The sequence below is a fragment of the Dendrobates tinctorius genome, unplaced genomic scaffold, assembly GCF_039654945.1.
Source record: "Dendrobates tinctorius isolate UK_male_01 unplaced genomic scaffold, ASM3965494v1 ptg000143l, whole genome shotgun sequence".
NCBI classification, from domain to species: domain Eukaryota; kingdom Metazoa; phylum Chordata; class Amphibia; order Anura; family Dendrobatidae; genus Dendrobates; species Dendrobates tinctorius.
The window spans coordinates 11,515,148-11,530,128 of record NW_027361810.1 but is presented as its reverse complement, the minus strand read 5'-3'; the positions used below and the strand labels follow the sequence as shown (position 1 = coordinate 11,530,128).

General features: G+C 44.2%; 1 long non-coding RNA gene across 2 annotated transcripts in view; it reads right to left on the bottom strand.

Moving 5' to 3' along the window:
• The window catches only part of LOC141049089 (uncharacterized), a 177,853-nt gene extending 170,513 nt beyond the window's left edge, over positions 1 to 7,340 (bottom strand). Inside the window, exon 1 of one of the 2 annotated variants that reach the window (XR_012220242.1) lies at positions 7,004 to 7,340. This is a non-coding gene — a long non-coding RNA (uncharacterized lncRNA). Of the gene's footprint in view, positions 1 to 1,476; positions 1,631 to 7,003 lie in introns of those variants that run through there. The other variant, XR_012220243.1, reaches the window with a different exon arrangement.
• Positions 7,341 to 14,981: the final 7,641 nt, after the last annotated feature.

Sequence of the window (14,981 nt, the reverse complement as noted above, 5' to 3'; positions counted from 1 at the left end):
AACAATGTCCAACCAACTCAATGCCCTACCAATGTGTAAAGCAAACAATGTCCAACCAACTCAATGCCCTACCAATGTGTAAACAATGTCCAACCAACTCAATGCCCTACCAATGTGCATACAATGTCCAACCAACTCATTGCCCTACCAATGTGTAAAGCAAACAATGCCCGACCAACTCAATGCCCTACCAATGTGCATACAATGTCCAACCAACTCAATGCCCTACCAATGTGAAAACAATGTCCAACCAACTCAATGCCCTACCAATGTGTAAAGCAAACAATGTCCAACCAACTCAATGCCCTACCAATGTGTAAACAATGTCCAACCAACTCAATGCCCTACCAATGTGCATACAATGTCCAACCAACTCATTGCCCTACCAATGTGTAAAGCAAACAATGCCCGACCAACTCAATGCCCTACCAATGTGCATACAATGTCCAACCAACACAATGCCCTACCAATGTGTAAAGCAAACAATGCCCGACCAACTCATTGCCCTGCCAATGTGAAAACAATGTCCAACCAACTCAGTGCCCTATCAATCTGCAAACAATGTCCAACCAACTCAATGCCCTACCAATCTGCAAACAATGCCCAACCAACTCAGTGCCCTACCAATGTGAAAACAATGTCCAACCAACTCAATGCCCTACCAATCTGCAAACAATGTCCAACCAACTCAATGCCCTACCAATCTGCAAACAATGCCCAACCAACTCAATGCCCTACCAATGTGTAAAGCAAACAATGCCCAACCCACTCAATTCCCAACCAACTCAATGCCCTACCAATGTGCAAACAATGTCCAACCAACACAATGCCCTACCAATGTGTAAAGCAAACAATGCCCGACCAACTCAATGCCCTTCCAATGTGCAAACAATGTCCAACCAATTCACCTTCCCTTGCAGGTTTTACTTTTGCAATTGTGTACTTTTTCATGAGCTCATTTAACCTTAGTTCACGACTGTGCTTCATGCACAAATGCAGTATTTTGTCTAGAATAGCCACTACTTTTTCAGACATGAAAAGCTTTCTCCCCTAAAACATTTGAGTAAGTTGCCCTTTTTTTCCCCAAAATGATTTGTGGTTTCACATACGTCGTACATTGGTGGCCTAGCACCGTGTATTGCTCATGTCTGCAAGATGGAAACAAAGCTGGACTTTGGGATCCTAAAAAATGCAGCAAAGGGTCACAACAAAATCACATTAAGGAAAGCAGCAAATAGGCAGCAAAACCTTTTCTGTAACTAATATGTTAATTTGGTTATTTGCATTTTTTTTCACTGCTTTATTTTTTTTTACCCTTTTGACATAGAAGTTTTGCTCTCTTGTTGCTAGATCATGTTTTAATCAAAGTTGCCTTTCATAATTCCTGAAATTTGGCTTTCGCAAAACTTTATTAATATTGTTTTCTGCATCTAATGGAAGTCTATGGGGAAAATCTGCACAGAAAACTCCGTGTACCTGCAGGAGAAGCTGACGGATTTCAAAATCCACCGCATAACAAAATGTGCAATAGGCAGGAGGTTTCTATAATCCCATCCACTCTGCTGGAACTGTAAGACGTTCAGTTTTTGACTCGGTGAAAATAAGCAGCATCAAAAACTCATTGTGGGAACAGAGCCTGTAAAGTTGTAAAAAAGGGCAAAAATAAAGATCATTTTTTTAAATTTTGCGCACAATTAACAAAATGGTGAACTTTGAAGAATTTGCTGCAAAAACCATCTCAATAATCTGCACATGTGAACACAGCCTCATTTTCTTCTTTGCTGGAGTCACGATCCCTCTTTAGGTGAGATGAGCAATGAAATTTGGGTTCACCAATATCCAAATTTTTTTTAACCTCTTTTCCATCAATTTAATTTGCAACCAATTTATTCCATGGAATTGAATATTCCCCCCGGACTGAGCGAATCTGCCCGAATCCAATCTCTGGAGATTTTCTCAACTCCACTCATTTCTTCCAGATCAGATCCCAGAGACGTTCTCTTCCCGCCAAGGCAGGTCCTTTTTATGATCGGATTTTCCCAGGATCTGTTTTGTTGCGACTTTAGGGCAGATTTGCGGCATAAACCCCGGCCGCTGCAGCACATCCTGACGGGACGTATTTCGTAGGTGACAAAGACGTCACTTCGGGTTTAATTCACTTTTTTTTTCTCCAGTCTTGAAGATAAATTAGAATCTGGGCAGGAATGAGACGAAACCGGGGACGGAGTGCGCCCTGTTATTTGGGAAGGTGGAACGCGCCGGCCGCGAGGTAACGTGGCGGAAATGTGCAATACGTGTTTGCTCCACGTCGGGGCTCGGCTTGGGATCTCAATTAAGTTAAACGTCCTTTTCTTTTTACGAGAGATAAACTTTATGGGAAGTCGTAAGACATAGTGCGCGAGAGTAATTACAATAATTTTATGACAAAGGCTTATCAACTACCTGTGATTAAACTGTAAATCCCGAGACCTCGAAAATTGTGATTTTCTGGCTGTGTTAACAATAATGCCATGCAACATTTACTAAATCCTTCGCCTCTTTTGCATAATCTGCTTCCCCTCGCCCGTGCGTCACCGCACTCCTCCAATTCCTCCGTCTCTTCACCGCTAATAGCGTTTATTCCGCCAGCTGCAGAGAACTTCGCAGAACCAGAAGGAGAGTTCCAATAATCCAGCACATTTAGGGCTGATGCTGGATTAAAAAAAATCATTGCTGCTTTCTGTCAGAAACCGCTCCACACCGGTCCACAGGTTGTGAGTGGTACTGCAGCTCTGTCCAATTCTCTCAAGTGCTTTTGGAAGAAAGCAGGTTTTATTTATTTTACTCACTTATTTAGCGCCATTAATTCCATCATCACTGTCCCCATTGGGGTTCACGCTATACATTCCCTATCAGTATGTCCGGAGTGTGGGAGGAAACCGGAGTATCTGCAGGGAACCCACGCAAACACAGGGAGAACATACATATTCCATGCAGATGTTGTCCTTGGAGGGATTTGAACCCAGGGCCCCAGAGCTGCACAGCAACAGTGATGCTCTGTATGTAGTAAAATGCTAACCACTGAGCCACTGTGCTGCCCTAGATATAATTACAGTGCTAGCCATTGAGCCACCATGCTGCTCTATATGTAGTACAGTGCTAACCATTGAGCCACCGTGCTGCCCTATATATAAGTACAGTGCTAACCATTGAGCCACCGTGCTGCCCTATATATAGTACAGTGCTAACCATTGAGCCACCGTGCTGCCCTATATAAAGTACAGTGATAACCACTGAGCCACCATGCTGCCCTATATATAGTACAGTGCTAACCACTGAGCCACCATGCTCCCCTATACACTCACTGGCCACTTTATTAGGTACACCTGTCCAACTGTGTGTTAAGACTTAATTTCTAATCAGCCAATCACATGGCGGCAACTCAGTGCATTTAGGCATGTAGACATGGTCAAGACAATCTCCTGCAGTTCAAACCGAGCATCAGTATGGGGAAGAAAGGTGATTTGAGTGCCTTTGAACGTGGCAAGATTGTTGGTGCCAGAAGGGCTGGTCTGAGTATTTCAGAAACTGCTGATCTACTGGGATTTTCACGCACAACCATCTCTAGGGTTTACAGAGACTGGTCCGAAAAAGAAAAAAAATCCAGTGAGCGGCAGTTCTGTGGCCGGAAATGCCATGTTGATGCCAGAGGTCAGAGGAGAATGGGCAGACTGGTTCGAGCTGATAGAAAGGCAACAGTGACTCAAATTGCCACCCGTTACAACCAAGGTAGGCAGAAGAGCATCTCTGAACGCACAGTGCGTCGAACTTTGAGGCAGATGGGCTACAGCAGCAGAAGACCACACTGGGTACCACTCCTCTCAGCTAAGAACAGGAAACTGAGGCTACAATTTGCACAAGCTCATCGAAATTGGACAGTAGAAGATTGGAAAAACGTTGCCTGGTCTGATGAGTCTCGATTTCTGCTGCGACATTCGGATGGTAGGGTCAGAATTTGGCGTAAACAACATGAAAGCATGGATCCATCCTGCCTTGTATCAACGGTTCAGGCTGGTGGTGGTGGTGTCATGGTGTGGGGAATTTTTTCTGGGCACTCTTTGGGCCCCTTGGTACCAATTGAGCATCGTTGCAACGCCACAGCCTACCTGAGTATTGTTGCTGACCATGTCCATCCCTTTATGACCACAATGTACCCAACATCTGATGGCTACTTTCAGCAGGATAATGCGCCATGTCCTAAAGCTCGAATCATCTCAGATTGGTTTCTTGAACATGACAATGAGTTCACTGTACTCAAATGGCCTCCTCAGTCACCAGATCTCAATCCAATAGAGCATCTTTGGGATGTGGTGGAAAGGGAGATTCGCATCAGGGATGTGCAGCCGACAAATCTGCGCCAACTGTGTGATGCCATCATGTCAATATGGTCCAAAATCTCTGAGGAATGCTTCCAGCACCTTGTTGAATCTCTGCCACGAAGAATTGAGGCAGTTCTGAAGGCAAAAGGGGGTCCAACCCCTTACTAGCATGGTGTACCTAATAAAGTGGCCAGTGAGTGTATATAAGTGCAGTGCTAACCATTGATCCACCGTGCTGCCCTATATATAGTACAGTGCTAACGACTGAGCCACCATGCTGCCCTATATATAAGTACAGTGCTAACCACTGAGCCACCATGCTCCCCTATATATAAGTGCAGTGCTAACCATTGATCCACCGTGCTGCCCTATATATAGTACAGTGCTAACCACTGAGCCACCATGCTGCCCTATATATAAGTACAGTGCTAACCACTGAGCCACCATGCTCCCCTATATATAAGTGCAGTGCTAACCATTGATCCACCGTGCTGCCCTATATATAGTACAGTGCTAACCACTGAGCCACTATGCTACCCTATATATAAGTACAGTGCTAACCATTGAGCCACCATGCTGCCCTATATATAGTACAGTGCTAACGACTAAGCCACTGTGCTGCCCTATATATAGTAGTGCTAACCACTGAGCCACCATGCTGCCCTATATAGTACAGTGCTAACCATTGAGCCACCATGCATACTGTATATAGTACAGTGATAACCACTGAGCCACCGTGCTGCCCTATATAGTACAGTGCTAACCATTGAGCCACCATGCATATATAGTACAGTGATAACCACTGAGCCACCGTGCTGCCCTATATATGGTACAATGCTAACCAGTGAGCCACCATGCTGCCCTATATACAGTATAGTGCTAACCACTGAGCCACCGTGCTGCCCTATATATGGTACAATGCTATCCAGTGAGCCACCATGCTGCTCTATATACAGTATAGTGCTAATCACTGAGCCACCGTGCTGCTCTAGATATAATAAGAATACTATCTTAGACCCCTCCTACACCTATGGGGGCAACACTTCATATAATTGAAAACCACATAGATCAAACAATAGTGAATCGTATATAGATCAAGAAGTGTTCGACTAAGGCTACGGCCGCACTATCAGTATCTAGTCAGTATTTCACATCAGTATTTGTAAGCCAAAACCCGGAGTGGGTCAAACATGCAGAATTGGTGCACTTGTTTCTATTATACCTTGTCCTCTGATTGTCCTCACCTGGTTTTGGCTTACATATGCTGAGAAAAAATACTGAACAAATACTGATAGTGTGACCGGAGCCTAAAACAAAGGTTATTAAAATCAATGCTTTATTAGGATAAATATAAAATCATACACATAGAATGTAAAAGAGTGAAATAGAACATGCAGCAAAGATGTAACAGTCTATCCTGAAAGATGTGAAAAGTTACTGATTGGACATGTATAGGCACAGACATTGAGCATGTAATCATCAGATGCTGTATATAAATAAAGAGTGTTGTAGATCTTGGTTATTGGGAAGATTTCCCTCCCTGCGCACCTTGCACCAGAACTTGATCAATCACAACATCTACCAAGCTTGGCAAATCAATGCACATTCAAAGGTTGGCTGTAGGCTGCTAAAAGTACATATCAGCAATCAACAAGTTGGAAGGGTACATATTACCTGTGGGTAAAAATTCCAGCTGACACACAAATAGTAGCTGAACGCTGTCTCCCTTTACCCCGACGCACGTTTTGCTGTTGTTTCTTACTGGATGCCCCCAGGAAGAAGCAACAGTGAAACGCGTGTCGAGGTGAGGGGAGACAGCGTTCAGCTACTTGTGTGTCAGCTGTTTTGGTTTGAGGCACTCTTTTAAATTCTATGTGTATGATTTTATATTTATCATAATAATATTTAATATTTGTTTTAGTCTAACACTTCTTGATCTATATACAAATCGCTCTCATTTGATCTATGTGGCTTTCTACCCTATATACAGTATATAAGTACAATGCTAACCACTGAGCCACCGTGCTGCCCTATATTAGTACATTGCTACCATCTGAGCCACCATGCTGCCAGATATATAGTACAGTGCTAACCACTGAGCCACCATGCTGCCATATACAGTATATAGTACAGTGCTAACCACTGAGCCACCATGCTGCCATATACAGTATATAGTACAGTGCTAACCACTGAGCCACCATGCTGCCATATACAGTATATAGTACAGTGCTAACCACTGAGCCACCGTGCTGCCCTATATTAGTACATTGCTACCATCTGAGCCACCATGCTGCCAGATATATAGTACAGTGCTAACCACTGAGCCACCATGCTGCCATATACAGTATATAGTACAGTGCTAACCACTGAGCCACCATGCTGCCATATACAGTATATAGTACAGTGCTAACCACTGAGCCACCATGCTGCCATATACAGTATATAGTACAGTGCTAACCACTGAGTCACCATGCTGCCATATACAGTATATAGTACAGTGCTAACCACTGAGCCACCGTGCTGCCCCCCGTATGTCTACATATGTTATATTATACTGTGCGCTCGATTTAAAGGAATTGTCCAGCACATTTTTAAAGGGATTGGATTGCACAAAGATAAAATAAAAATATGTACAGATAATGCACCTTACTGATCACTTGTTGCTCCTTTCCCTCTTCAGGCCTGTTCCATTTGTTGTCATGGGATGAGACCACTGCAGACAATCACAACTCGCAGTGACGATGCACTGATTACCGCTGATATCTTACAGATGTTCATGTGGCTGGAAGAGCAAATATTCAGACATTTGGGGGATTCGGGTGGCAGTTCGTTTCTTATCGGACTTGTGGATCCTGTAAGCCACAATTGGCTTGGGACTCCATTTTTAGGCTCAGCCCCCACAGGGAGGTGTGTGCGATCCAGGGCAGTTCCCCGGTCACGTGGCACCACATGGCGGCAGGTGTGTGAAGCATCGACACAGCCAGGAGACAGGTCAGGATACGACCACCTGGAGAACAAGACCAAGACGTATCCAGACGGGCCAGAAACAGGACAGTGTAAGAGATCAGAAACAAACCGGTCAGCTTGTATTTGGGGCTAAATAATACATTTGGCAATTTTGGTTTCATAAATAATTTTGCACCATTTGCCTTCTATAGCCCCCGTGTTGCTCTGTCTTTTACTGGCTGCTGAACGAGTCAACTGAGAATCCCTCTGTGAGCTAATTTTGACAGTCAGTTGAAGATTATTTTATTTGTCTTTTTCTGACTAAGCTGATTTATGAAATAAAAGTCGAATATGCAGAGGAACAAATGGTGCAAACGTTTTAACGAAACCCAATTGCAAAAAAAAAAAAAAAAAAAAATTAAGCCCCAAATATATACATTTAAATTAAAATTATGATACTCTTCAAAATTGGACAAAGCCCCTTAAACTGCAAGGTAGGAGTCCATGGCAACTTTTGCTTTAATTTGCCCACCAGGTGAGACGTCATTAACATCCTGCAATGTCAACCCAAACGGCTCTGCGGCTGGAGGAGCAGCACTGTATCATCTCTGAAAGAGGTGAATAATAGATCAAAACCCATATGTGTTGAGCTCCCCCTAGTGGGGGCTGCTGGTAAAGAGAATTATATTATTTAAAAAATTCTAAAAACAGAACCCCCCCTTTACAGTACTAAGTTTTTGTTCTGGGGCCCTATGATTTCTGTGTACTGTCCTCTTTATGCAGGTAAATATGGGTCCCCGACCCTGCCCATATTGACCCTTGTTACTAACCTCAGATAGTGACATTATCTCATAGCACTATGTTCATAAAATCCTTTTTGGTCTCGTTTCCATCCAGATGACGCTCAGCAACGATTCACTTTATGGTCCAAACGATCGATAACAGAAAGCAATAGCATAACAATAGCATTTACTGCTTTATGGGATGGGGAATACATTATAGACGCCCATAAGAGCAGGAGGTCGTAACTCTCCGCATCCAGCCACTTTGTTATATTTTATGGGCTTCCTCTTCCTCGCTGGTTGATGGCGGATGATTCTCTCCATCTTTCCCGGTTTATTTCTCTTCCAATGAATTGATACTGATATTATTATCACAGAGTAGCTACATTGTGTCATTGTCTGACTGTAGTTACATTGTCAGTGTGACTGTAGTTGCATTGTGTAACTGAGTGACTGTAGTTACATTGTGCCCTCAGTGACTGTAGTTACATTGTCATTGTGTGACTAGTTACATTGTGTTACTGTAGTTACATTGTGTCCTCAGTGACTAGTTACATTGTGTCCTCAGTGACTGTAGTTACATTGTGTAATTGAGTGACTGTAGATACATTGTGTCCTTAGTGACTGTAGTTACATTGTGTAATTGAGTGACTGTAGCTACATTGTGTCATCGTGTGACTGTAGCTACATGGTGTCCTCAGTGACTGTAGTTACATTGTGTCCTCGGTGACTGTAGCTATATTGTGCCATCGTGTGACTGTAGTCACATTGTGTCCTTAGCGATTGTAGTTACATTGTGTCCTCAGTGACTGTAGTTACATGGTGTCCTCAGTGACTGTAGTTACATTCTGTCCTTTATGACTGTAGTTACATTGTGTCCTGGGTGACTGTAGTTACATTGTGTCATCGTGTGACTAGTTACATTGTGTCCTCAGTGACGGTAGTTACATGGTTTCCTCAGTGACTGTAGTTACATGGTGTCCTCAGTGACTGTAGCTACATGGTGTCCTCAGTGACTGTAGATACATTGTGTCCTCAGTGTCTGTAGTTACATTGTGTCCTTAGTGACTGTAGTTACATTGTGTCCGCAGTGACTGTAGATACATTGTGTCCTCAGTGTCTGTAGTTACATTGTGTCCTTGGTGACTGTAGTTACATTGTGTCCTCGGTGACTGTAGTTACATTGTGTCATCGTGTGACTGTAGTTACATTTTGTCCTCAGTGACTGTAGATACATTGTGTCCTTGGTGTCTGTAGTTACATTGTGTCCTCAGTGTCTGTAGTTACATTGTGTCCTCAGTGACTGTAGTTACATTGTGTCCTCAGTGACTGTAGTTACATTGTGTCCTTAGTGACTGTAGTTACATTGTGTCCGCAGTGACTGTAGATACATTGTGTCCTCAGTGTCTGTAGTTACATTGTGTCCTCGGTGACTGTAGTTACATTGTGTCCTCGGTGACTGTAGTTACATGGTGTCCTTGGTGACTGTAGTTACATTGTGTCCTCAGTGACTGTAGTTACATGGTGTCCTCGGTGACTGTAGTTACATGGTGTCCTCAGTGACTGTAGTTACATGGTGTCCTCAGTGACTGTAGTTACATGGTGTCCTTTATGACTGTAGTTACATTATGTCCTTGGTGACTGTAGTTACATTGTGTCCTCAGTGACTGTAGTTACATGGTATCCTTAGTGACTGTAGTTACATTGTGTCCTCGGTGACTGTAGTTACATTGTGTCATCGTGTGACTGTAGTTACATTTTGTACTCAGTGACTGTAGATACATTGTGTCCTTGGTGTCTGTAATTACATTGTGTCCTCAGTGTCTGTAGTTACATTGTGTCCTTAGTGACTGTAGTTACATTGTGTCCTCAGTGACTGTAGTTACATGGTGTCCTTAGTGACTGTAGTTACATTGTGTCCTCGGTGACTGTAGTTACATTGTGTCCTCGGTGACTGTAGTTACATTGTGTCCTCGGTGACTGTAGTTACATGGTGTCCTTGGTGACTGTAGTTACATTGTGTCCTCGGTGACTGTAGTTACATGGTGTCCTCGGTGACTGTAGTTACATGGTGTCCTCGGTGACTGTAGTTACATGGTGTCCTCAGTGACTGTAGTTACATGGTGTCCTCAGTGACTGTAGTTACATTGTGTCCTCAGTGACTGTAGTTACATTGTGTCCTCAGTGACTGTAGTTACATGGTGTCCTTAGTGACTGTAGTTACATTGTCCTCGGTGACTGTAGTTACATTGTGTCATCGTGTGACTGTAGTTACATTTTGTACTCAGTGACTGTAGGTACATTGTGTCCTTGGTGTATGTAGTTACATTGTGTCCTCAGTGTCTGTAGTTACATTGTGTCCTTAGTGACTGTAGTTACATTGTGTCCTCAGTGACTGTAGTTACATGGTGTCCTCAGTGACTGTAGTTACATGGTGTCCTCAGTGACTGTAGTTACATTGTGTCCTCGGTGACTGTAGTTACATGGTGTCCTCAGTGACTGTAGTTACATTGTGTCCTCAGTGACTGTAGTTACATTGTGTCCTCAGTGACTGTAGTTACATGGTGTCCTCAGTAACTGTAGTCACATGGTGTCCTCAGTGACTGTAGTTACATTGTGTCCTCGGTGACTGTAGTTACATGGTGTCCTCAGTGACTGTAGTTACATTGTGTCCTCGGTGACTGTAGTTACATTGTGTCCTCGGTGACTGTATTTACATTGTGTCCGCAGTGACTGTAGTTACATTGTGTCCTCGGTGACTGTAGTTACATTGTGTCCGTGGTGACTGTAGTTACATTGTGTCCGCGGTGACTGTAGTTACATTGTGTCCGCGGTGACTGTAGTTACATTGTGTCCGCGGTGACTGTAGTTACATTGTGTCCGCGGTGACTGTAGTTACATTGTGTCCGCGGTGACTGTAGTTACATTGTGTCCGCGGTGACTGTAGTTACATTGTGCCATCATGTGACATTACATCACAGTCCACTATTGCCAACTAATTTCAGCAAAAGTGGTGCTGACAAGTGACTTTTGCAACGCGCCCAATTCCTTTGCCCTTACAACAAATAATCCAGAAAATCTGATAATCCGACACAGAATGTGGAATTAAACAAATCAAATCTAAAGAACTGAATGAAAAAAAAACCCGTGTTAAGAGTTCTCTCCTGTATAAGTGAGTTTCATATACCTTTCTGTGGTTCCATCATTGCTATATGATAGGATTTTTACTGTTCATGGTTGATTTTAGCGCGTTGGGATGTTTCCCTGCTTGATACACCCCTCTATGAGGCAAAAACCCCAAGAGCAAATGACTACCGTATAATGTTTCATTTCAGGGTAGCACAGTGGTTAGTACGGTGGCTCAGTAGTTAGGACTGTATCTTTGCAGCGCTGGGGTCTTGGGTTCATATCCCACCATAGACAAAATCTGCAAAGAGTTTGTATGTTCTCCCCGTGTTTGCATGGGTTTCCTACCACACTCCATAGACATACTCATAGGGAATTTAGATTGTGAGCCCCAATTGGGACAGCGATGAAGATGACTGTAAAGAGCTGTGGAATTAATGGTGCTATATAAGCAACACACAATGAATAAAACGACTTCTGTCTGGTGGCTGCTTCCGCCCAGTCACATCAGCTATTCGTTAGGGTTGCCACAAAAAAGGACCAATTGACTGAATCTTTCTAAAAGGGCTCATGTCTGCTGAGACAATTCCTTTAATTAAAGGGGGTTAAGGACTAGCATTTAAAATCCCTGATGATCGTCTCTTACTGCCTGGAAAATCTACAGTGGCCTCTACAGGGTAAATGTGGAATTACACATTGCCCATTGAAATGTCAGGTTGACCATGCATTTGGTGTCTCTGAGTCCTCCAGATCGGGAGAAGCTCTTTTAAGCTGTCATCCTCACAGGGGAATAGAGGAGTGCAAATCTATAGACGCCTGTCTTTTTTTTTAATGGATTTCGACTCGATCTTGAGCCATGGCGACTTGATGGATGAATGATCTGCAGGAAGATCGATCTTGTGCAGGATTAGATAGGTCCACCAGGGTCTTCTCTGTTGAGTTAGCCTTGGTTCATGGTTCCGAGCTTTTTGATAATGTTCCTCTGTTATGTGCCAAATTCGTCCTTCTGTCATTTCGGCCAACTACTATAATAATTTGTGATTATTTGTGGATTGTAATAAGTTTCGGCTCATGTGAAAACTAAAAGATTTCCTCTATTGATGGGGGCTCCGTGGTCTTCTTGCCTCTCGTCCCTGAGGATCTCTGTATTTCTCCATGCCCGCCTTTGCTGCAGTTCCCTCTTGCTCCCCGGCGTATGACCTCCTTCCTTAGTCTCCCGATCTTCCGCTCGGTGTGCCGCCTTATCTCACTCCGTCTATCTCGCTTTATTGGAGAGCGGCTTCTCTCTGCCCCATTTCCCAGGCTCAGATCTCCCTCTGTTCCTCCGTTGTTTGCCTCTCAGATAATATAAAGTCTCAGACAATGCTCTGGAGAGCAGAGATCTCGCAGGCGCCGGGCTCTGAACTGGCGCACACAATGCTCGGGTTTCTATGTTGGCTGCTCTCGGCGAGGAGTCACAGCATGGGGACATGATTGCAAGAGGAAGCAGCTTTCTTTGCTTCTAACCTTTTTGGTCTGATGCCAGGAAAAAAAGGGGCCAAGATGCAAAAAAAGAGGGCGCCGCGCTCCCCAATCTCTGTTCTAACCACACTCCTGCCAGCTTCATAGGCGCGGCGGGGCGCCTGTGTACTATGATGGTAGATGCTAATGCGGGATACGATTTGATTGTTTGCGGACAGCGGGGCCCTTTGATTGGAAAATCAATATGGGAGTTTGTTTAAAGAGTGAAGAAGATGTAAAACTTGTCTCGATGGCAGAACAAAGCTTTGGCGCTGCTATGAAGGGGCCTTTTAATATATTCTTGGAATTTCCCGATGCAAAAAAAATCTTGGTTATTGTCGAAGTTCCAGACATGGAAACGTCTTCATCATGGAGAACGTCTCCTTGACCCTCGCTGAGATCAGTATTGTCTGAGCCCTCGGTGACAACTTCAATGTTATTTTGGTGGCAGCGTGACGGCTTGTTTGTGGCGAGTCCGCGCGACATCAGTCGCTGCCTTCCTCCGACACATATATGTATATGGAGAAGTGGCCCCAGGTCCCCAAAGACCTCATTAAAATTACTTATGTCCTTTCCAGACAATTACAGATGTAATAGCTGTCAGGGAGGATGTGTCAGGACAGTGGACAGTTCCCGGCTTGTCTGCCTCCAATATGCATCAATCCTAACCCACCAGGGAGGATCGGGGATTACGGGGGCCGCCGCAGTAGCGTTTGATGTGCAGTGCAGCCCCCTCACTCCAGGGTATTTATAAGGCTATAAACGTCTTATAATTAGTGAGCGTTCCTCCAGTCTCCGTTATAATTTACAGCCGGGATGGACCGGTTATGGTGCTTCTGCCCTGTGGCTGCTTTAGGGTATGTGCACACGGTGCGTTTCTGCAGCTGCGGGTCCGCAGCAGATTTAGGTGCGTTGTACAGTACCATTGTTTTCAATGGTAAACTGGAAAACGCTGTGCACATGCTGCGGATTTTTCCGCGCGGTTTTGCTGCGGTTTACAATCCGCAGCATGTCAATTCTTTAGTGCAGAAAGGCTGCAGTTTCACAACTCATCCATTATGAGGTGTAAAACCGCAGATAAACCACAGGACTTTAGTCCTGCGGATTTATCTACGGTTTTTACTACAAAATCCGCAGAGCCACAAAACTCTGTGTGCACATAGCCTCATTCCTCCCGCTGGACTCGGTTTTGTTTCCTTTGCAAAATCTTGGTCAACTTGAAACCCAGTTTACTGCCTGTGCAAGGCGACGCACTGCTTCTTGTTGCCTAGTTCCTTTGCTGAGTATTTCAAAAACATGCAACTTTGTTAGATATATAGGATAATGTTTAGTGTATGCAGCTGATATGCAGAGTCAACTGTAACCATGGTTACAGACTACAAACAAACCCTGTGCAATCGGAATCCTGCTACTCCACTTCCTCCTTTTCTACAATCAAAAAGGAGGAGCCGAGAGAGCAGCTCAGCCTCAATCACCGGAATGGGTCTGCTATTCCAGACACAGCCGATGGATAATTGCAGATTTAATAGCGGTCAGGGATATTTGTGCACCCTTTCTGGACATTGGATAGTTCTTTGCATCCAGTACATATCAGTGATGGAATACCAGAGTGGAGAAGGAATGATGGAGCCTTGTTATTAGCGCTGACATAAATATAAGCAACTTGTGCAATCTTCTTGATCCAGAAAGCAAATCTCATGCACCGTTAGTAATTCTATACAAACTCGCTGTGACCTTTGCTGATTTTTATCATTCTATCTCCTGGCTTGCAAAAGTCCAAATATGGCTGAAACGTTGCCTTGTCTGCCATCCTTTTCTATTTCTACTATGTGATTTTAGGGAATGAATAAAAGTTCCGTTTTTTCATACAAGCGATCTATGGTGCCTTGTGCCTGTACACATGGACCATACTATAATCAGGCTTACATTAGCATTCCTTGCCCTGTATCTGGTGGGGGCATGCTTGCCTTTGTTCCACTCTTCAGGGGGCATCTCCCATTCACAAACCTATACAGAGACTGCAGACAGGGTTTCTGGAATGTTCTTAAGGGGCCTTTACACATAGCGATATCGCTAAAGCGTCACCGATTTTGTGACGCATCAGTGATATTGCTAACGATATCGCTATGTGTGATACTTACCTCCGACCGGCTCCCCCGCTTTGTGTCACCGATCGCGCAAGATCGTGCAGCTCCATTTCTCATCGGGGGCTTCCTGCTGGCGCCGACGAGTGAGGCGTGGACGCAGGTGGGAGGGCGTCAGGATTGCC